The sequence below is a fragment of the Pseudorca crassidens genome, chromosome 10 (assembly GCF_039906515.1).
Source record: "Pseudorca crassidens isolate mPseCra1 chromosome 10, mPseCra1.hap1, whole genome shotgun sequence".
Taxonomy (NCBI): domain Eukaryota; kingdom Metazoa; phylum Chordata; class Mammalia; order Artiodactyla; family Delphinidae; genus Pseudorca; species Pseudorca crassidens.
In genome coordinates, this window is record NC_090305.1 from 84,540,077 (window position 1) to 84,563,153 (window position 23,077).

General features: G+C 38.6%; 1 long non-coding RNA gene across 3 annotated transcripts in view; it reads right to left on the reverse strand.

Moving 5' to 3' along the window:
- Positions 1-23,077, reverse strand: part of LOC137233131 (uncharacterized) — a 57,664-nt gene that overhangs the window by 17,433 nt on the left and 17,154 nt on the right. For all 3 annotated transcript variants that reach the window (XR_010947310.1, XR_010947311.1, XR_010947309.1), the window contains 3 exons: positions 6,710-6,782; positions 5,241-5,294; positions 2,337-2,396 (listed from right to left, as the gene is read on the reverse strand). This is a non-coding gene — a long non-coding RNA (uncharacterized lncRNA). The remainder of the gene's footprint in view (positions 1-2,336; positions 2,397-5,240; positions 5,295-6,709; positions 6,783-23,077) is intronic.

Sequence of the window (23,077 nt, forward strand, 5' to 3'; positions counted from 1 at the left end):
CGATATCACTGCTGGGACAGTAACCACTATGAAATAACCCAATACTACAAAAACTTCATAATATTTATAAAATTATCAGCTGCTGAACTGTCAACAAAAGGGGATGGTTGGATGAATGCTGACAGATATACTAAAATGCGGAGGATGCTTAGGATATAATGTAAAAATGTTATATAAGTTGTAGAATGCTGAAGATACAGTCAAAAAAAAATAAACAAAAGTTACAAATGTGTCTATACATATTGATTGTATGTAAGACTAGACAGGTAAGAAAGATGGAAAGGAAATTCAACAAAATAATAACAATCATTGTACAGGAGGGGGCTTTTATTAGGGATTTTTTCCCCCTGCTTTTCCAAGTTTTCTGATTCACTGTTCAAACAAATTTCTAAAATAATGCTTCTGACTTTTGATCCTGACTTTTCCTCAATTTTTAACCTATGCAATCCAAATCTGATTCCTCTTTTGAGGGTCGCCTCAAATGCTACATCCAATCAGCCTCATCTGACTGCCTCGACCCCAGTAATAATTCATTGTTTTCTGTCCATTGCTCCAAAGAACATTTTTGCCTTTCTGTTATGGGCTAAGTTTTTTGTCCCCTCCAAATTCCTATGTTGAAGCCCCTAACCCCCTAGTGCCTCAGAATGTGACAGTATTTGGAGATAGGGCCTTTAAAGCAGTGACTGAGTTTAAAGGAAGCTGTGAGGGCAGGCCCTAATCCAATCAGACTCATGTTCTTATAAGAGGAGGAAATCTGGATGCACAAAGAGACACCAGGGATGTGAGCACAGAGGAAAGACCACGTGAGGACACAGTGAGAAGGTGGCCATCTGTAAGCCAAAGAGAGAGGCCTCAGAAAAAAACAACCCTGCCAACACCTTGATCTTGGACTTGTCTCCAGAGCTGTGAGGAAATAAATTTCTGTTGGTTAAGCACCCAGCCTGTGAAATTTTGTTATAGCAGCTCTAGCTGACTATTACCTTCTTACTGTAGTTCTAACAGAATTACCACTAGCAGTGTGCTTATCTTTCTCTTCCACTAGCTAATTTGCTGATCGAGCAATGGGCTCTGTCTTACTTGCCTTTAGGGTAACTTCAGTGTCTTTTACAGTTCCTTGCACGTGGTAGTCATTCAATAAATGTTGGCCAAAATGAATTATCTGAACTTTTTTCCCTTAACTAATCTCGGGACAAAGTGTCTACAGAATTTTAATAAGCAGTGTCAAAGAATACGAACTTTCAGTTATAAGGTGATTAAGTTCTGGGGATCTAATGTATAGCATGGTGATTATAGTTAATAATACTGTACTATAAACTTCAAAATTTCTAAGAGAGTAGATCTTAAATGTTCTCACCACAAAAAATGAAACAGTAATTGTATGGGTTACATGATGGAGGTGTTGGCTAACATTACAGTAGTGATCATTTTGCACACCTTAAACTTACACAATGTTGTATGTCAATTGTATTTCAGTAAAGCTGGGGGAAAAACAAATTTAAACAAGCAAAAAACTAATTAAAAAAGAAAAAAGTCAGCTCAAAGGGGAAATTGATATGTTATTAAAAAAACAGCAACAACAACAAATAAGCAGTTGGTAGAGATTCTCTACAAAATATGGACTTATTTCTACTCCAAAATAAGCACCTGTTATGCTTCAAAAACTAGTCAGCTCACTACAAAAAACTCCAAATTTTTGTGGTGAGTTTCAGGAGCATCAAATTCTCTTTCCAATGTCTATATTAGCACCATAGATGCATTTTCAAAGCGATAATTTGGCAAATAATTTGCTCTTTCATACACTGAAATCTCACTTTTGAGTATGTTCTAAATTTTGACAAACTTTCAAATATTATGTGTATATGATACACATACAAAGGTGTGCCTTTATATTTTCCAAGTGTGTACCTCAATTCAAATAATGGTCTATGAGCTCAGTATTTTAAAATATTTTAGGTCCTTGCATTTCAAAGTTTGGTCTGTGAACCAAAAGCTTTATCATCACTGCATTTGTTAGAAATGCAGAATTTCAGACTCCACCCTGACCTACTGAATCACAGCTTGCTTTTTAAGGAGATCTCCAGATGATTAGTATGCTCATTAAAATTTGAGAAGCACTGCTCTAAAATATGGGCTCTCAAGATTAAATGACACGTTCAACTTCTCTATCTTTTCTATTTATCGGATAGATTAAAGGATTAGACTTTCCCATAGTTAGAACCAAAGCTATTGTAAAATTCTTCATGGTCTTTGTTTCCTATTTAGGCAAAGGTAAGGACAATCAGTCAGAGTCATTTTGAATTTAGGAAGTATATCTAGTTTAGTTTTTCTGTATTTACCTGTAACTTGGAGACAGTGTCCTAGGAAGGGGGATGGATGGCATAAAGAAATCCAGTGTCCTTTAAATAAATCACAAAGTCAATAAAGAAATAGGGAAAGGTTCAAAGGTTCTTCAGAATCTTCCTGAAAAGACTTAAAGCCAACCTGAACATGACAGTACAATTTTAAAATAATAGGCAAGTCCTGAGTTTCAAGGGTAACAGTGAAGGTGATTGCCAGAAGTCACTCTTCTTGAACCTGAGATTAGTCAAACGCATTTTAAAGAAGGTTTTGTGCTCTAATAGTAATTGTAAATAAATATTCACATGGATGTGAACAAACATCTCTGTGATACATAGACACAAAATATTGACTCCTTTTCCCCTACCTTCAGGCACTGATTTCACAGAAGAATTCAACTGTATTTATTATGGCTCATGTACAAACATAATGGTAAAAATGCTTTATGGGTATAAACACATTGCTTCCCAGGGGCTCAAACTGCTTTCTAGACATTATCTCATTAATTGCTCCCTTAAATCTTTCTCATTGATTTTTATATTTTTTGAACCAACAAGTTCACTATTGTTTGCATATGAAAGGAAGAGTTCACTTCAGTTAGAAATTGAGATCTTAAGCATTTTTGTAACTGTGATGTTATGTCTTAACTGACAAGGAGTTACTGGGAACTTTTCAATGGGAACCACATTTTGAAACCAACCCCAGCACCGTGGCTAGACCCGAAGCCTTGAAAGGTACTGCCTCTGCTTCCTGGAGAGACTCCGACATGTGTGAGTCTCTCATGAAAGCAAACTTGGGCACCAAGAGGCCAGGCTGCAAATGTTTACTTTACTGAATTGTTGATTCTGGGAAAGGTCTCCCTTTTTGCATATTGCTGTATTTTAAAAATCAGTTAGAGACCAAATGGTAGAATTAGAAAAATACTGACTTTTGACCTACAAATGAAATAACTGATTTGGATAACAGACATCCTTGGACAAAACTACTAGATGAAAGGTACTAGATAAAACTACTAGATGACCAAGGGTCAGATCGCAGAAACTCTGTGAAGGGAAGGTGGTCTGAGGCCTGGAGATAAACAGGAATACAGAGCAGCTTGAGGCAACTGTTCAGGTGCAGTGAGGCCCCAGGGGGTGGGGGCAGAATGGTCACCTGAGTTCTGTAGATCTTGAACATAAAAGACAAACATTTATGTTTAATGACATTAACAACAAACACTCCAACTCGGCAATGCCACCCCTTAGGAATTTCTTCTGGTTGAATAAAGGTAGAAACAGCCCAAATATCCAACCATAGGAGATTTGCTTTAAAACGGCATTAGATCCATACAATGGATCACACTCCAACTATTAAAAACATAGGACTATATTTACTGACTTTAAATGATGTCCATTAAATATTTAAGTGAAAAAACATGAAGTTAACTACCAAATGCATGCTAAATTCTATTTTTATATAAAATGGCTTATTTTCACAGAGAACATCCTGAAAGAATTTATACTGAAAGACAATAGCTGTTGCTAGGGGATACTGTTTCTTGTGTTCTATATTTTCCTTTGCTTATTCAATTTTCTACTTTTCTAAAATGTATTCCTTATATACTTTAGAAAAGGTACACAATTGTCTCTTGTGGCAAATCTACACATTTAAAGAAGAAATAGTGCATCCTAAGTGACAACAGGAGAGCTGGGCTTCAGGAAATAAAGGAGTGGGTTCTAATGTCAACTTTTCTTTCAGGTACCAAAGTGTATAAAGCAAGGTTTCCCCAACTGCTTCCATGGGATGTGAAGAAATTTATTTTGAAGGTGAAGGAGGTATGTCTCTGTTCAAAAAATACTAGAAAAGAACTGAGGAAAATAAGTTTAAATTGGTTTCTTCACTGCAGAATTTCTCAGAACCTGAGAAATTAATATATTCTCTGAATATGTTAATATATTAGGATTTATAGTTGTAATAAATTTCAAGACAAAGAAATACTTTTTGATCATAGAAACGTTTTCTTTCTCACACACATTAATAACTCATTGGGACACAGTTTGGGAATCCCAAGAAAAGACTGAGGCAGGTGTTACGTGAAGCAGTGATTCTTTTTAGATTCAGCTTCTTCATTTGTAAAATGAGAGCAGTATAATCTGACTTTATATTAAGAAAGCAGAAAACTTCCATTTCTGTAAGGCCTTCCAATTTCTGAAGCAACTTTTTTTTTTTTTTTTTTTGCATATGCTATCTTAGGTGATGTTTCAAAAGCAATCTTTCTAAAAGGGCTTTGGAAATCTGAAGGTAACATGAGGTAAAAATGTTTAATAATAGTGACAACACTAATGATATACTGTCATCTAATCCAGAGGTCAGTAAATCATTTCTGGGAAGAGCCAGATCATTGATATTTTAGGCTCTATGGGCACGCAGTCTCTGTCACAACTACTCAGCTCTTCTGCAGCAGCATGAAAGTACATAGTTGTATGCAATGTGTAAGGCAGTCAGCGTGGCCATGTTTTACAGAGACTGTGTTTTTATTAAAACTGTCAGTGGGCTAGACTTGGCCCATGGGCTGGAGTTTGCCAATCCCTCATAATCCACTTTGGGGAGACACCGAGAACTTGTTTTTGTCATGGGACTCATGGGATCCGAGCATTGTTTATATTTCCAGAGAGAGATAAAGATTCCTTTATCAAGTCTACTTTGGAATAAATGTACATCTGTTCTGCCATCCCCTTTAAAAGAAGAAAATGGGGGGGGACCCCAAATGGTGATGAGGAACATGGGGGCGTGTCCGCTAATTTAGACCTAATGAAACCAAATTAAGGCTGTTTTTCTGATTAAAATTAGGAATGTTCGATAATTCATGCTGGTAATTTGGAGAAGGACAACTCTCTATGTTTATTTCTAATGTCATTACTTACCATTTGTGAAGGGAAAGATACATAAAAATTGTCATCTCAAGTAATTAAAAGCTCCTAGAGGGAAAAAAAAGATACAGAATTTTGGAGAAGTGCTTTAGTCTGTGTTGACATGTACTAATTTTAAGTGTTAGATTGAATTAATTAAATATGGGCTATTTAGCCAAATTAGTCAAAAATGTCGAAACCCTTTTTTAGTTTCAACACGTTTAAGTTTTAACTTTCTAAAACCTTAAGTGCAGACTCACAGCTTGTAAACACATATCTTCAGACTGAAATTCCCTCTGGCTCTAACCTGGCGTTGCTTAGATGATACTTGATTTATGTGTTTCTGTGATAAAGCCAGTTGATGTGCTCGGTGGAAATTCCAGGTTTTGGTTGAGACAAATAGAACAACCATTTCACATTCACCAATGTGTACAGTTTAAACATTCCTGACAGAAAAAGTTGAGCTGTAGTACCCATTCTATTTCATTAACATGAATAAAATCACTCATATAAGTTAATTTTAAGGAGTTCAACATTCATTTGGCTATGGTAGAAAGCCTAACTACCCATTCTACTGTTCAGGGCCCTCCATAACCAGGCTGGGGCTCTTCAACACTTTTACCCCCTCCCTACAGCAAGCTCTGTGAGGCAGCCCATCACTGGTCCCCGCACATGCCATGCTGTCTGACCTCTTTGCCCTTCTTCCTCTCCTGTGCTTGTCATGCTCTAAGCATCCTTCCGTTCCAACTCAAATTCTTCCCCTAAGAAATCTTCATGGATGACCCCAGCCCAAACTGAGTGTTTCCTCATATGAATTCCTAAAGTATTTACTCTTGCTATGGGTCATTTGTCACATAACAGATATCACCTTTGAGGTTTTGTTCTGTTTTGTTTTTATTAAAAACTGTATATGTTTAATATATATAATTTGGTGAGTTTTGACATAGGCATAGTATTTGGGAACTATGCAATGATAGTACCCATGTGGTGTTAGCATCACTACAGTCAAGGTAATGTTTGCACCCATCACCTCTAAAACCTCCCTGTGTCTTTGTGTGTGTGTGTGGATGTGCCTGTGCGTGAGGATATGTGTGTGTGTGTGTGTGTGTGTGTAAGAACACTTAACAGGTAGTCTACCTGCTTAACAAATTGGCAGGTTCACGACACTGGTTGTTAACTGTGGGCACAATGTCATGCTCAGATCTCAAGAAATTATTCAGCTTGCATAACTGAAGCTTTATACCCTTGGAATAAAAACTTCCCATTTCCCCCTCCCCCCAGCCCCTGACAACCAGCATTCTATTCTGTGTTTCTATGAGTTTGATTATTTTAGATACCTTGTATAAGTGAAATCATACAGTATTTGTCCTCTGAGAACGGTTTATTTCTCTTAACATAATGTCCTCCAGGTTCATCCATGTTGTTGTAAAGGGTAGAGTTTCCTTCTTTTTAAGGCTGAATAATATTTTATTGTATGTACTTACCACATTTTCTTAATCTGTACTTCTGTTGATGGACGTTTGGATTACTTCCATATCTTGGCTATTGTGAATAATGCTGCAATGAACATGGGGGTGACAGTGTCACATCTCTAAGCTCCTAGAGGCAGGTACAATCACTTTTAAGCTTGTATCCTCAGGATCTAGCATATTACCTGCATCTTATGGCCATTTTCTCAATAACTATTTGTTGTCAAGACAGCTAGGTGAATGAACAGGTCATCAACCCAGCAAGGTTGTAAGGGCCAAAAGTGGCAATTAATATATAGTGATTGGGATGGTTACTTTTATAACAACTTGACTGGGCTAGGAGATGCTGCTAAAACATTATTTCTGGGAGTGGCTATGAGGGTGTTTCTGGACGAGATTAGCATTTGATTCAGCAGACTGAGTAAAGAGATGTGTCCTCCCCAGTGTAGGCAGGCATCATCCAACCCATTGGGGGCCTGAATAGAACAAAAAGGCAAAGAAAGGGCGAATTCCCTCTCTCTTCTTGAGCTGGGACATCCATCTTCTCTTGTCCTCAGAAATCAGAGCTCCTGGTTCTCAGGCTTTCAGACTCTGGGACTTAAACCAGTAGCCCCTCCGTCCTCAGGCCTTCGACCTAGGATTGGGAATTACGTCACTGACTCTCCTAGTTATGGAGCCTACGAACTTGGACTGAATTGACCACTAACCTTCCTAGTTCTCCAGGTTGCAGATGGCACGTTGTGGGATTAGTTGGCCTTTATAACTGTGTGAGCCAATTTCTATAATAAACTTCCTCTTACATACATCTATATATATATCCTATTGGTTTTGTTTCTCTGGAGAGCCCTGGCTAGTAGTGATTTAGTTGAGTTTTATACTTATTAAATGATAGTGCCATCTCATGATTTTAAATTCTAAAAGTGAATTAAAGATATATACATTGGATATCAGTGAAATGAGAATTCCAAACTAAAGGTCCAAGATTTAGATAATCTATACTGAAAAAATGATACATGGAACAAGAATTTTAAAAAGTGATAAATAACCAACACTTTAAGTTTATAGAGCATTAGAACATTTCCAATAAAAAATCATTAAAGATAAAGAAATTATACTATACAAAGTTTTGTAAGAACAATCGTTTAAATTTTTTTTAAAAAGTTCAAATCTACAAATGAAAATCAGTTGGAGTAGGGAAGCACCTGTCCAGATATTTTGGCAAGAAAAGTTGCTATCAAGGGGGACTTATGAGCAGTGAGGGGCATGGCAGAAGTGAGGAGAGCAAAGTACGCCATGACCAATGATTCACACTAACCAGTAATGACACTGTTTTCTACTTTATCTTTACCCTCATCATTGGTCTAAAAATTGTCACCTGGATGAATCCGGTGGAAGGAAAAACTGTATTTGTAAGCATAGCATTATGGTACTGCATTTTTCTTTTCCATAAGGAGTTTTTTTTTTTTTTTAACCAGGAGAAATTCCATTCCTAGGTTTTCATTTAATTTTACAATTGACAGAATTTTTGAGCATTTTCCACTTCTTATTCTTTATCAAAATGGATTAAAAAACTGGGAAACAAGAAGTTTCATCCCACACTGAAATAACCTGAAATAATTTACTGATTTTGCTTTTTGCTGAAGCCTTTCAAAGGACCACACAATCGAATCATGGTTTAACTTAAGCCTCAGATGTTTCATATGACTATAAACCACCACACTTGTTCAACTTCTCACCTTGTAGAGTTCTGTACTGCAGAACTGCACAAATGCATACATAAAAATAAAAGCAAGTAATTACAACATGAATACAAATAAAGTTTGTGGTCTTATGGATAAGGTAGCTGAGATGATCTTATATTGGAGACACCTGTTTTGCTCTTCTGAGGCTGCATGATAAATACACAAAACCTATGTCCTTGCTTCTGAAAAAAATCAAAAATAGAACATCCTACAGAGATAATATGAACCAGGGTGGGAGATATATGCTTGAGTTCACTGCTTTGCTTTATCAAGACAGAAAGGCAGAGTTCCTTAACATTTTTATCCTTCCTAAACTAACTGAAATGCAGGCCTAGAAACAACTAGACATTGTTTAATTTGTAAGCAATTGGTGAGCTCTGCTTTGGCATGTATTTTTCCCTCTTAATGTCTCTTCCCCAAAGAATCAAAAGAGGAGAAAGTTTAAAACCCTGAGAAGGATAATGCAGTGAGTGGGGAAGGGCAGGCTGGCACAGTGATAATTAATAATTTAATAATTTAAATGTGCTCTCCCAAACTGAGCACCTAATAGGCTGCCCGGGCTCCATCAGCATAGAGGCAGGTGTGAGCCAGGGAAGACAATTCTAGGAGGCTGACTGAGTCCCTTCGGGGAAATCCTGATCAAAGGAATGATTAAGGGGGGTTTCAAGGGGTCAAACTGAAGTCCTTTGTTCTTTTTATTATAGAAAAATCACCCAATTTGGACATTTTTGTTAGAATATACATTAGCAATTAAATATGTATTTGGCTAGCTGAGCAGAAACTATAATTTTCTCTTAATCTTCTAAATTCAGCTTTCTGGCAGATTTAAATCAGAGGATGTCACTAAATATAAGTGTAAGTTCCATTTGAGCGTCATGAGTGAGTCTGTCCAGATTGTCCCGCCCTCCCCAGGAGCTGGCACAAGGCTCGGTACAGAATATGTTCTCATGTTCAATTGATACATTCATATATTGCTTGATACATTCATGCAATACATTCAGAAATAAGCTTTAAAGCTGGAAGGAACTTTAGATAAAAATAATTCGGTCTAATCCCCCACATTTTGCAAAACTGAGGGCCAGAGAAGCTCAAAAGTATACACATAAAAACTTGTGCATTATCAAACGTGTGGATAAAATAAAAGGGGAAATGTGAAGTCAGGTTTTCTCCCATCAAGATTAGTGCTCTTTCACTACCTTATACATCCCAGAGATGAGAATTTGAAAACGTCCCTTTATGTACCAAATGCCTACACCATGTTAAATCTTCTAAAATGCCCCACATTCTCAAATAAATGATTTCCTTAACTTCTGGTCAGTGGATTCCGGCTTCAAATCACACTCTCTCCAAAATCAAGGTCAAGGTCAGAGGACCAAGAATTGCAGCTGCATACAGGGACTTCTGAATCTCAGGTCCGGAGTCTGGATCTTCAACTATCTGAGCTAATGTTGAAGTGTCAACATTAGCACATTTGAAGTAATGGAAAGAGCTTATATCTTGTTAGCACTAATATCACTATCAGAGTGCCAGGACCATTATTTTATGGTTGTAGATGATGAGTTTTGTATTTTACTGATTGATTGATTGATTCATTCATTTATTCAGCTTCTGTTGTAATCTAGCACTGGATGCAGTAGGAAAGGTAGATAAGAAAGCTAATATGTAATAAAAATTTATAATCAAGTGAGAGAAGGCTTCATAATCCAGTGACGGTTCCAAGGAGGTAGTATCCCTAAAGGTCAGGATCTGTAGCATGAAAGATTCATGGGAAGGTCACCAGACAGAGACGTGGATGACAAGTCAGGGCACTCAGGCACATGTAGGGAATGGAGCCCGAGAGCTCCCCCACTTTGTAGGCATGGTGAACATGACACACAAACCCTGTCCTGCTGGGGAGCAGCCCCCTGTTCCCACTGGCTAGAAGAGGACTTAGGAGAGGAAGGAGGAGGGATTAGGGTGGGTGTGGCAGTAGGCGCCAGATGGTGCAGGGTCTGCAGTGGCACACCAAGAAGTTAGACTTTTCTTCTTTTTTAGTAGTCAATATGAAGCCACTGAATGGAGTAGCATGACCCTAGGAAGCTCATCCTGGCAACCCCTTGAAAGCTGGAGTCTAGGAAGGAGTTAAGACAGGACAGGGACACCTAGACAAAAAAAATCAGGCCAACTATTTCAGTAAGATCTGCTGCTCCAAAAAGATCAGAAGTGCCTTGATGCCAGGGCTTATGTCATACTCAACAATGTACCAAATGTCTGGCAGATAATAGGTGCTCCATAGATATTTTATCAAATAAATGAGCACAGAACTTTATTTCAGGTGTCCCTCTAGAAGGAGTATTTTTTCATGAGGTCACGCAGGCTGAAAGCTTCATACCCTCTTTTGAACTATAAATTAGATTTTTAATCATTCTAAGGGAAAAAACAGGGCCAAAATGAAAGCAAAAAGTATATTAATTTCTCTAATGAAGCACAGCTGTTAGCAACAGTCCCCTAAATATGGTGCATGGAAGGAGGTGACAAATTTCCTCCAGGAAGGAAGGGGCAGTAGGTTTTACTTAGATAAGAAAGATAGTCCTACAAAGACTTAGACTCCAAAGATAGTCACTTGGGTGGTTCTGGTAACATTGAGGCTTTGCTGTCATCATGGTTAGAGGCTGAGCAATCATTGCTCCTGTCAATCTAGCCATCAAGATGGTCTAGGAGGTCTCAAGCGCTAATTCAGTGCTGCAGGAGTGTAATCAGAGTGTCTGTGGCTCATCAGCTGCTCAGGGACAGGTGTGGGATGCTCTAGCTACTGGTTTTTAAACCAGAGCCTAGCCAGTGCTTGGAGAGAACTAACTTAAAGGGACAGGAAAATAATACTAATAGAAGTTACTCTTTCCTGAATGCTGACCATGTCTAAGGCACTGTGCTTAACATCTTAAAGGCATTATCTCACTTAGGCCCCCCAAAAACCTCTATGAGGTTGGGACCATTATTATTCGCAGTTTACAAATGGGCCAACTGAGGCTCACAGAAGTTAAATAATTTGCCCAAGGTCACATAGCTGGGAAGCGGCAAAACCAAAGCTTGGATCCACTCCCAGATATCTGCCCCTGAAGCCCATCCTCTTTAACCACGAATACAGACTGGACTTAGCAAATAGTAATGATGTGCTTCATTTTGGTAGCACTTGACTTCTCGCTTTGGGCCCCTGTCTTTTTTTCACTGAAATCAGTAATAACCTTGTGAGGTGGGTAAAGCATGGGTCATGGTCACCTTTTGACAAATTAAGGAACTAGTGCTAGATAATATGGCATAGACCTGAAGAGGGCTAGCAAGAGAATTGCTTGGGTTCAAGTCATAGCTGTGTTACTTCCTGGCTATATGACCCTGAAAAAAGTTGCTTAGCCCCTTCCGAGCCCGAGTTTCCTTATGGTTTAGAGGATTAAATGTGACAATGCATGCACAAACCCAAAACAGCTACTACTTATTGATTGCTCAATAAATGTTAGGTATTCATAGTATTTCCCCCAAACAATTAGCTGATGGTAAGTGTAGAGTCAAATAGTTTCAATTCAACTCCATCCAATGCTACTGATTTCAGCTACTGATTATTGGACAACCAGCAGGTGACAGGGTCCCAGGTATATGTATTTTGATTCCTAGGTCTGTGTAAATTAATTACACTTAACATATCCATCTCCGAAACCCACCTTGAGTTGAGGTGAGCAGCCCATGACATTAACACCTTACATATCTCTGGGTGGCATTTACTGTTCTCCAAATAACGCTTCTTCCTTTTTGCTGTTTCTCTCTACCACTGACCTCTTCTTAGACAATGTGGAACTTTCCACCCTCTCTCCTTCCTTTTGCCTTTGGAATCTATGACTTAGGGCACCACTGGCACTCGGAAGCCCATGGGACATTGCTTCGCCCCGCTCATAGCCCCTAAAATAAGAAGCCAGTGACCCCAGTAATTTTCATTTCAAGGAGTGCAGCTGTTTGAAAGCTGCACGATGAAAAAAGCTCTAAGATGGCCATCCATGTGGGAATGGGAGTAGACTGCAACTAAGAAATGAGTCAGAGCCAGCGTGGCAGTCTCCCACCTGATGTGAGGCATGAAACACAGCATTTAAAACCATCACTGAGATCTATAGCCAGGCTCTTCGGTGGCCTCCTGGCTGATAGGCTTTCAGTTGAGCGCTCTGGTTCATGCAAGTTTGTTTAAGATAAATAATTCATTAAGGGTACTTAGCACCACCCTTGAATAACTTTTCACTTCCACCTGCTCAGAAGCATTTGATGGACTGACTGCATGTCATAGGAAGATCACTCTTGAAATCTGTTATTATCACACTTTATGGCCAAGGATGGGCCACTAGCTACTCATGGTTTCATTTTCTTTACTCCTTGGTTGTCCCCTTCAGATATCTGTAAAAATATGTATTCTGGGCAGGTTCTTACCACTCTGTGTGTAGTTTCAAACAGAGTTGAAGACAATGAGAGCATCTCTGAATTAACCACATTTCCATCCACCATCATTATGTCAGGAAGCAGGAACTAATACTCATTGTTTATTCCATTAAAATAGGGAGAGGGAGATTAAAAAGGTAGAGCATAAATTCAGCACTGCTCCTAAGTACTTTGGTTTGAGTTGACATGAGCAAGAAAACGATCTCCTTGGAATCTAGGAGGCGGCCACAGATTATTTGTCATTCCCGATGCCCAAGGATGACATAACAGTCAATTTAGAGGTGATTTATGGCACTCCTGGCAGGACTGATAAGGAGTAGCTGCACAGTAAGGGTTATTTGGGGGAGGCATTTTTAGTGCTCTAACCTGCCCCAAATATCCTTTTCTTAGCACACTTTGATGATTTTTTTTCAGTATGACAATACGAGACCCTTTAAAACAATCTGTCAAACTAAGCTAGAAGACAAACATAACTTCATGCCCTGAAAAACTTTATGTTCTGGGTCAGCCAACAGCCATTACTACTAATGGAACCCTGACTGTGGTACTTTTCCAGCTGGTCATTGTATTTCAACCTAGATACAGGTCAGATGTGTAAAAAGTAAGTGGCAGCAATACGACGGTCGTTATTAGCTATTTTTTTTAAACACCTTTATTGGAGTACAATTGCTTTACAACAGTGTGTTAATATCTGCTTTATAACAAAGTGAATCAGTTATACATATACATATGTCCCCACATCTCTTCCCTCTTGCGTCTCCCTCCCTCCCACCCTCCCTATCCCACCCCTCTAGGTGGTCACAAAGCACCGAGCTGATCTCCCTGTGCTATGTGGCTGCTTCCCACTAGCTATCTACCTTACGTTTGGTAGTGTATATATGTCCATGCCTCTCTCTCGCTTTGTCACAACTTACCCTTCCCCCTCCCCATATCCTCAAGCCCGTTCTCTAGTAGGTCTGTCTCTTTATTCCCGTCTTGCCCCTGGGTTCTTCATGACCTTTTTTCCCCCTTACATTCCATATATATATGTTAGCATACAGTATTTGTTTTTCTCTTTCTGACTTACCTCACTGTGTATGACAGACTCTAGGTCCATCCACCTCACTACAAATAACTCAATTTTATTTCTTTTTATAGCTGAGTAATATTCCATTGTATATATGTGCCACATCTTCTTTATTCATTCATCTGATGATGGGCACTTAGGTTGTTTCCATCTCCAGGCTATTGTAAATAGAGCTGCAATGAACATTTTGGTACATGACTCTTTTTGAATTATGGTTTTCTCAGGGTATATGCCCAGTAGTGGGATTGCTAGGTCATATCGTAATTCCATTTTTAGTTTTTTAAGGAACCTCCATACTGTTCTCCACAGTGGCTGTATCAATTTACATTCCCACCAACAGTGCGAGAGGGTTCCCTTTTCTCCACACCCTCTCCAGCATTTATTGTTTCTAGATTTTTTGATGATGGCCATTCTGACTGGTGTGAGATGATATCTCACTGTAGTTTTGATTTGCATCTCTCTAATGATTAATGATGTTGGGCATTCTTTCATGTGTTTGTTGGAAATCTGTATATCTTCTTTGGAGAAATGTCTATTTAGGTCTTCTGTCCATTTTTGGATTGGGTTGTTTGTTTTTCTGATATTGAGCTGCATGAGCTGCTTGTAAATTTTGGAGATTAATCCTTTGTCAGTTGCTTCGTTTGAAAATATTTGCTCCCATTATGAGGGTTGTCTTTTGGTCTTGTTTATGGTTTCCTTTGATGTGCAAAAGCTTTGAAGTTTCATTAGGTCCCATTTGTTTATTTTTGTTTTTATTTCCATTTCTCTAGGTGGTGGGTCAAAAAGGATCTTGCTGTGATTTATGTCATAGAGTGTTCTGCCTGTGTTTTCCTCTAAGAGTTTGATAGTATCTGGCCTTACATTTAGGTCTTTAATCCATTTGGAGTTTATTTTTGTGTATGGTGTTAGAGAGTATTCTAATTTCATACTTTTACATGTAGCTGTCCAGTTTTCCCAGCACCACTTATTGAAGAGGCTGTCTTTTCTCCACTGTATATTCTTGCCTCCTTTATCAAAAATAAGGTGACCATATGCGTGTGGGTTTATCTCTGGGCTTTCTATCCTGTTCCATTGATCTATATTTCTGTTTTTGTGCCAGTACCATACTGTCTTGATGACTGTAGCTTTGTAGTATAGTCTGAAGTCAGGGAGCCTGATTCTTCTAGCTCCGTTTTTCTTTCTCAAGATTGCTCTGGCTATTCAGGGTCTTTTGCGTTTGAATACAAATTGTGAAATTTTTTGTCCTAGTTCTGTGAAAAATGCCAGTGGTAGTTTGATAGGGATTGCACTGAATCTGTAGATTGCTTTGGGCAGTATAGTCATTTTCACAATGTTGATTCTTCCATTCCAGGAACATGGTATATCTCTCCGTCTATTTGTATCATCTTTAATTTCTTTCATCAGTGTCTTATAATTTTCTGCATACAGGTCTTTCATCTCCTTAGGAAGGTTTATTCCTAGATATTTTATTCTTTTTGTTGCAATGGTAAATGGGAGTGTTTTCTTGATTTCACTTTCAGATTTTTCATCATTAGTGTATAGGAATGCCAGAGATTTCTGTGCATTAATTTTGTATCCTGTTACGTTACCAAATTCATTGATTAGCTCTAGTAGTTTTCTGGTAGCATCTTTAGGATTCTCTATGTATAGTATTATGTCATCTGCAAACAATGACAGCTTTACTTCTTCTTTTCTGATTTGGATTCCCTTTATTTCTTTTTCTTCTCTGATTGCTGTGGCTAAAACTTCCAAAACTATGTTGAATAATAGTGGTGAGAGTGGGCAACCTTGTCTTGTTCCTGATCTTAGTGGAAATGGTTTCAGTTTTTCACCATTGAGGACGATGTCGGCTGTGGGTTTGTCATATATGGCCTTTATTATGTTGAGGAAAGTTCCCTCTATGCCTACTTTCTGCAGGGTTTTTATCATAAATTAGTGTTGAATTTTGTTGAAATGTTTCTCTGCATCGATTGAGATGATCATATGGTTTTTGTCCTTCAATTTGTTAATATGGTGTATCACATTGATTTGCTTATATTGAAGAATCCTTGCATTCCTGGAATAAATCCCACTTGATCATGGTGTATGAACCTTTTAATGTGTTGTTGGATTCTGTTTGCTAGTATTTTGTTGAGGATTTTTGTATCTATGTTCATCAGTGATATTGGCCTGTAGTTTTCTTTCTTTGTGACAGCTTTGTCTGCTTTTGGTATCAGGGTGATGGCTGCCTGGTAGAATGAGTTTGGGAGTGTTTCTCCCTCTGCTATATTTTGGAAGAGTTTGAGAAGGATAGGTGTTACTTCTTCTCTAAATGTTTGATAGAATTCGCCTGTGAAGCCATCTGGTCCTGGGCTTTTGTTTGTTGGAAGATGTTTAACCACAGTTTCAATTTCAGTCCTTGTGATTGGTCTGTTCATATTTTCTATTTCTTCCTGATTCAGTGTTGGCAGGTTGTGCATTTCTAAGAATTTGTCCATTTCTTCCAGCTTGTCCATTTTATTGGCATAGAGTTGCTTGTAGTAATCTCTCATGATCCTTCGTATTTCTGAAGTATCAGTTGTTACTTCTCCTTTTTCATTTCTAATTCTATTGATTTGAGTCTTCTCCCTTTTTTTCTTGATAAGTCTGGCTAATGGTTTATCAATTTTGTTTATCTTCTGAAAGAACCAGCTTTTAGTTTTATTGATCTTTGCTATCATTTTCTTCATTTCATTTTCATTTATTTCTGATCTGATCTTTATGATTTCGTTCCTTCTGCTAACTTTGGGGGTTTTTGTTCTTCTTTCTCTAATTGCTTTAGGTGCAAGGTTAGGTTGTTTATTTGAGATATTTCTTGTTTCTTAAGGTAGGATTGTATTGCTATAAACTTCCCTCTTAGAATGGCTTTTGCTGCATCCCATAGGTTTTGGGTTGTCGTGTTTTCACTGTCATTTGTTTCTAAGTATTTTTGATTTCCTCTTTGATTTCTTCAATGATCTCTTGGTTATTAAGTAGTGTATTGTTTAGCCTCCATGTGTTTGTATATTTTACAGAGTTTTTCCTGTAATTGATGTCTAGTCTTATAGCGTTGTGGTCAGAAAAGATACTTGATACAATTTCATTTCTTATATTTACCAAGGCTTGATTTGTGACCCAAGATATGATCTATCCTGGAGAATGTTCCATGAGACCTTGAGAAGAATGTGTACTCTGTTGTTTTTGGATGGAATGTCCTATAAATATCAATTAAGTCCATCTTGTTTAATGTATCATTTAAAGCTTGTGTTTCCTTATTTATTTTCATTTTGGATGATCTGTCCATTGGTGAAAGTGGGGTGTTAAAAGTCCCCTACTATGATTGTGTTACTGTCGATTTCCCTTTTTATGGCTGTTAGCCTTATGTATTGAGGTGCTCCTATGTTGGGTGCATAAATATTTACAATTGTTTTATCTTCTTCTTGGATTGATCCCTTGATCATTATGTAGTGTCCTTCTTTGTCTCTTGTAATAGTCTTTATTTTAAAGTCTATTTTCTCTGATATGAGAATTGCTACTCCTGCTTTCTTTTGATTTCCATTTGCATGGAATATCATTGTCCATCCCCTCACTTTCAGTCTGTATGTGTCCCTATGTCTGAAGTGGGTCTCTTGTAGACAGCATATATATGGGTCTTGTTTTTGTATCCATTCAGCCAGTCTATGTCTTTTGGTTGGAGCATTTAATCCATTTACATTTAAGGTAATTATCAATATGTATGTTCCTATTCCCATTTTCTTAATTGTTTTTGAGTTTGTTATTGTAGGTCTTTTCCTTCTCTTGTGTCTCCTGCCTAGAGAAGTTCCTTTAGCATTTGTTGTAAATCTGGTTTGGTGGTGCTGAATTCTCTTAGCTTTTGCTTGTCTGTAAAGGTTTTAATTTCTCCATCAAATCTGAATGAGATCCTTGCTTGGTAGAGTAATCTTGGTTTTAGGTTTTTCTCCTTCGTCACTTTAAATATGTCCTGTCACTCCCTTCTGGCTTGCAGAGTTTCTGCTGAAAGATCAGCTGTTAACCTTATGGGGATTCCCTTGTGTGTTATTTTTCCCTTGCTGCTTTTAATATGTTTTCTTTGTATTTAATTTTTGATAGTTTTATTAATATGTGTCTTGGCATGTTTCTCCTTGGATTTATCTTGTATGGTACTCTCTGCACTTCCTGGACTTGATTGACTATATCCTTTCCCATATTAGGGAAGTTTTCAACTACAATCTCTTCAAATATTTTCTCAGTCCCTTTCTTTTTCTCTTCCTCTTCTGGGACCCCTATAATTCAAATGTTGGTGCGTTTAATGTTGTTGCAGAGGTCTCTGAGACTGTCCTCAGGTTTTTTCATTCTTTTTTCTTTATTCTGCTCTGCAGTAGTTATTTCCACTATTTTATCTTCCAGGTCACTTATCTGTTCTTCTGCTATTGATCCCTCCTAGAGAATTTTTAATTTCATTTATTGTGTTGTTCATCATTGTTTGTTTGCTCTTTAGTTCTTCTACGTCCCTGTTAAATGTTTTTTTAATTTTCTCTATTCTATTTCCAAGATTTTGGATCATCTTTTTTTTTTTTTTTTTTTTTTTTTTTGCGGTACGCGGGCCTCTCACTGCTCTGGCCTCTCCCGCTGTCCAGACGTGCAGGCTCAGCGGCCATGGCTCACAGGCCCAGCCACTCCACAGCATGTGGGATCTTCCTGGACCGGGGCACGAACCCGCGTCCCATGCATCGGCAGGTGGACTCTCAACCACTGAGCCACCAGGGAAGCCCCCTGGATCATCTTTACTATCATTATTCTGATTCTTTTTCAGATAGACTGCGTATTTCCTCTTCATTTGTTAGGTCTGGTGGGTTTTTACCTTGCTCCTTCATCTGCTGTGTGTTTTTCTGTGTTCTCATTTTGCTTAACTTACTGTGTTTGGGGTCTCCTTTTTGCAGGCTGCAGGTTCATAGTTCCCATTGTTTTTGGTGTCTGTCCCCTAACTATTGTTTATAATGAACATTCACTTAAGAAGTTCAACAGAGTGTGCATCTATACTATTCCTTCCATTAACTCCAAATGGTAGATTCTCTTACTATCTCCATTTCACCCCTGTTTCCTCATCTATAAGAAAATTTAAAATATAGTTGTACCAGAAGCAGAAATAATACCAATTAAAACAATAATAACAATCACCTTTTACCTAGTATTTACAAGGAGCTGGCGCTCTGAGAAACCTCTCATCTCTCAGTTCATTATTTTTTTAACCTTGACAACCCTGAAGTATGTATCATTGTCATTATCTTCCTTTTTCAGACAAGAAGATGAGGAGCTGGGGAGGTCAAGCACCTTGCTGAAGAGCACACAGCTTGTTAAGTTGAAGAAAGGACCTGAACGCAGGTCTGGGAGACCCCGTCGATAAAACCAGACATTTGCTTGCCTAGAAGGGCCCTCAAGAAAAACTTCTCATCACAGTGTGGATGGCAGAAACCACAGCAAAGGAGATGCCACACTGAATGCAGATTTTAGTTACTGAGAAAGAAAGCTGCTGATTAAATCCACTAAAGTATGAGGAATCCTAATGTCAAGGTGAGTGGCCTGACAGTTTCCCTGCCCCATGGTCAGCACCTGAGTTAAGGGCAGTTTGGCCTTTGCTGAAAGGTGGAAGTTGGCACCTGCCATGGGCCTCAGTCTTAAAGGGTCATATACTGGGTGCTGATTTTGCCCTTTAAAGGAATTTTATCATACCAAGTAGAATGAAATAAGCCTTTTCTGAGTTAGAGAAGGACATTTTTTTCTGGCTGGTTTGACTGCGTTCCTTCATGCAAAGCTGCCAGTTATTAACTACTTAGTAACTGCCAGTCACTGTACCTAGAAACACTCTGTAGACATGATCTCAGTTAATCCTCAGGACGGCTTGAGGAGATAGATTTTCTTATTACTCCCATGTTTGCCTTTCTTTCAGGCCCCTCACCTGTTTTTCTAAAGATTTTCAAAGGTTATAGAGGAAACTTTAAAAATTCTATTGCTTGTGTGAACTGAGCACACAGAGTCTTTATTGCTCTCAGCCTCCCAGATGAGGTGGGGCTCTTGGAAAGGGTTCACTGAGCACAGGCTGGTAGAGAGAATAACTAGGTAAGTAGCAACACTTAAAGCTAGACTCTTCTTTTGACTGGTATCCAAGCCAAGAGTTGTTTTCACTGAGTGAGATCACTTAGAAAACACCGGAAAACTGAATTTGGTCAATCCTGTTTGGGGGTATGGTCCCCATCTCAACCCTTCCTGATATCATCTGATCTATTTTCAGAATGCGGTGAGGACTTTGGGGTCATAAGCCCTAATTGAAATGTCAGTTCAGTCAGTGAAATCTTCTTACCCCCCTCATCTTCTTATCTTCAACTTCCTCATCTGTGAAATGGGATTACTATAGTCATAACAACAGACATTTTTTGAGTGCTTATTGTATGCCAGATACTAAGTGGTTTACATGTATTATCTCATTTAAATATTACAACAATCTGATGAAGGAGGAACTATAGGGACTTCCCTGGTGGTCCAGTGGGTAAGACTCCGTGCTCCCAATGCAGGGGACCCGGATTCGATCCCTGGTCGGGGAACTAGATCCCACACTCTGCAACTAAGAGTCCACATGCCAAAGATAAAGATCCTGAGTACCACAACTAAGACCCGGCACAGGCAAAATAAATAAATAAAATAAATAAATGTTAAAAAAGGAGGAACTATTATTGCCCTGCATTATAAAAGAAGAGACAGAGGTATGGTGATGAAGTAACTTACTAAGTTTACACAGCTAAAGAGTTGTAGAAATTGGGATTCAAAACCCAGTGGAACGAACCTACAGTTCACCACATGTCTATTACCCCTGGGGTCCTCCAACCTGAGTGTGCATCACAATCACCTGGATTGTTACCTGGATTTCCAGGTAACTGTACAGTGAGAAGCCCAGGGCTCTGTACCCAGGGTCAGTGCTGTAAACGTGATGATGGCAATGGAGTCAAGGGTTTGCAACTAAGGACAGCAGTTTACCAGAATCGCAGAAATAAATGTGAATTCAATTCAAAAAGCAGACAAGTTAGTATTTAAAGCAGTGGCTTGCCTAATGTACAAAAATAGACCTAAATGAGTTTTTCTTACTATCAGTAAACTTGGGCTGTAATATATATTTATGAATCTGTTGGTCTGGAATATTTCATACTGAATGAGCAAATCTGGCCTATGCCCAGTGGCCTCATATACAAAGCAGGCTTATTTTTGCCTTGAGGAATAAATATGATTTTTGACACCAAGCTTCACCACTAATAACTGGGATATTAATCTAATTCTACTGAGATATCCTTTCAACTGAGATAGGGCTAGTGACAGATCATGTGTGAATTATGAGGATCTATGTACATTTCTATAAAGACTCCCTTCTCACCTCGTCTCACCGGCAGACTAAAAAGCAGATTTCCAACAAGAACACTTCCTACAGCTGTGACTCATACGAACAGTATTACCAGCTCTCATGTATTGAGTACTTACTCTGCACCAGCCATTGCCTTCAGCACTTTACATCTCATCTAATCCTAACTATAACCATAAGAGGTAGTTACTGTAATGATTAATCCCCATTTTACAGATCAGAAAATTGAGGCAGAGAGAAGTTAACACACAGGTAATAAACGTCAGAACTAGAATTTGACCGAGGCTGAAAGTCCCTGGAACTCATCATTTCTACCATTTCACTGACTCTCAGAAGTTTTCACTACCCTCTTGATGAGAAATGCTATATTTTAGTGAGAAATGTTACATGGATGGTGGATTAGTAACAATAACAACAACAACATTCATAGTTAACATTTATTGTACTCCTATACCCCTCCCGATGTGCCAGGCAGTTTATCAATTAATACTTTATCAAATTGATACCCCCATCTTACAGATAAGGAATGTAAGGTTTTCAGAAATTAAATAGCTAGAAATTGGCAGAGCTGGCACTCAAACCCAGGTCTGCTTGAAGTAAAAAATAATACATACAGAAAGTTTAGCTCCCAAGGTCATCCAAAGTGGGGCAGCATTCCTGCCGTATCTACACAGTACTATACATTGGAAATGGAATGGATAGACTCCACATTTTTGCTCCTTTCCCCAGGTGAAAGCACTTTAGAAACCACTTTTTTTTTTTTTAGCTCGCTGACTGTAAGAACATGTTTTAGTTGAGTGACCTTTGGTATGGTATTCATGAGTAGGGGCATTTTTGCATTGCATACTATATGCACAATTTGCCCTCTTGGTCATGTACCACAATGTTCACTGCAGCTCTATTTACAATAGCCAGGACATGGAAGCAATCTAAGTGTCCATCGACAGATGAATGGATAACGAAGATGTGGCACATGTATACAATGGAATATTACTCAGCCATAAAAAGAAACGAAATTGAATTATTTGTAGTGAGGTGGATGGACCTAGAGACTGTCATACAGAGTGAAGTAAGTCAGAAAGAGAAAAGCAAATACCATATGCTACCATATGCTAACACATACATATGGAATCTAAAAAAAAAAATTGGTTCTGAAGAACCTAGGGGCAGGACAGGAATAAAGACGCAGACGTAGAGAATGGACTTGAGGACACGGGGAGGGGGAAGGGTAAGCTGGGACGAAGTGAGAGAGTGGCATGGACATATATACACTACCAAATGTAAAACAGATAGCTAGTGGGAAGCAGCTGCATAGCACAGGGAGATCAGCTCGGTGCTCTGTGACCACCTAGAGGGGTGAGACAGGGAGGGAGGGAGGGAGACGCAAGAGGGAGGAGATATGGGGATATATGTATATGTATAGCTGATTCACTTTGTTATAAAGCAGAAACTAACACGCTGTTGTAAAGCAGTTATACTCCAATAAAGATGTTAAAAAAGGAAAAATTTGCCCTCTTGGAACTAAATGGCATCTTTCAAATGTCCAAATAGGTGAGGACCAAATGCAGAAAACCAAAGGTTTTCAATTAAAAAACTTTTTTCTTATCTTTCTCTGCTTCCAATCTTGCATAACACTCTTCTGGGGTATCGCCAGACCTCAGCCATCTTCTTTGAGCTCTCCAGAAGCATACACTCCAGCAGGTATGTGTTAACACCCTCTC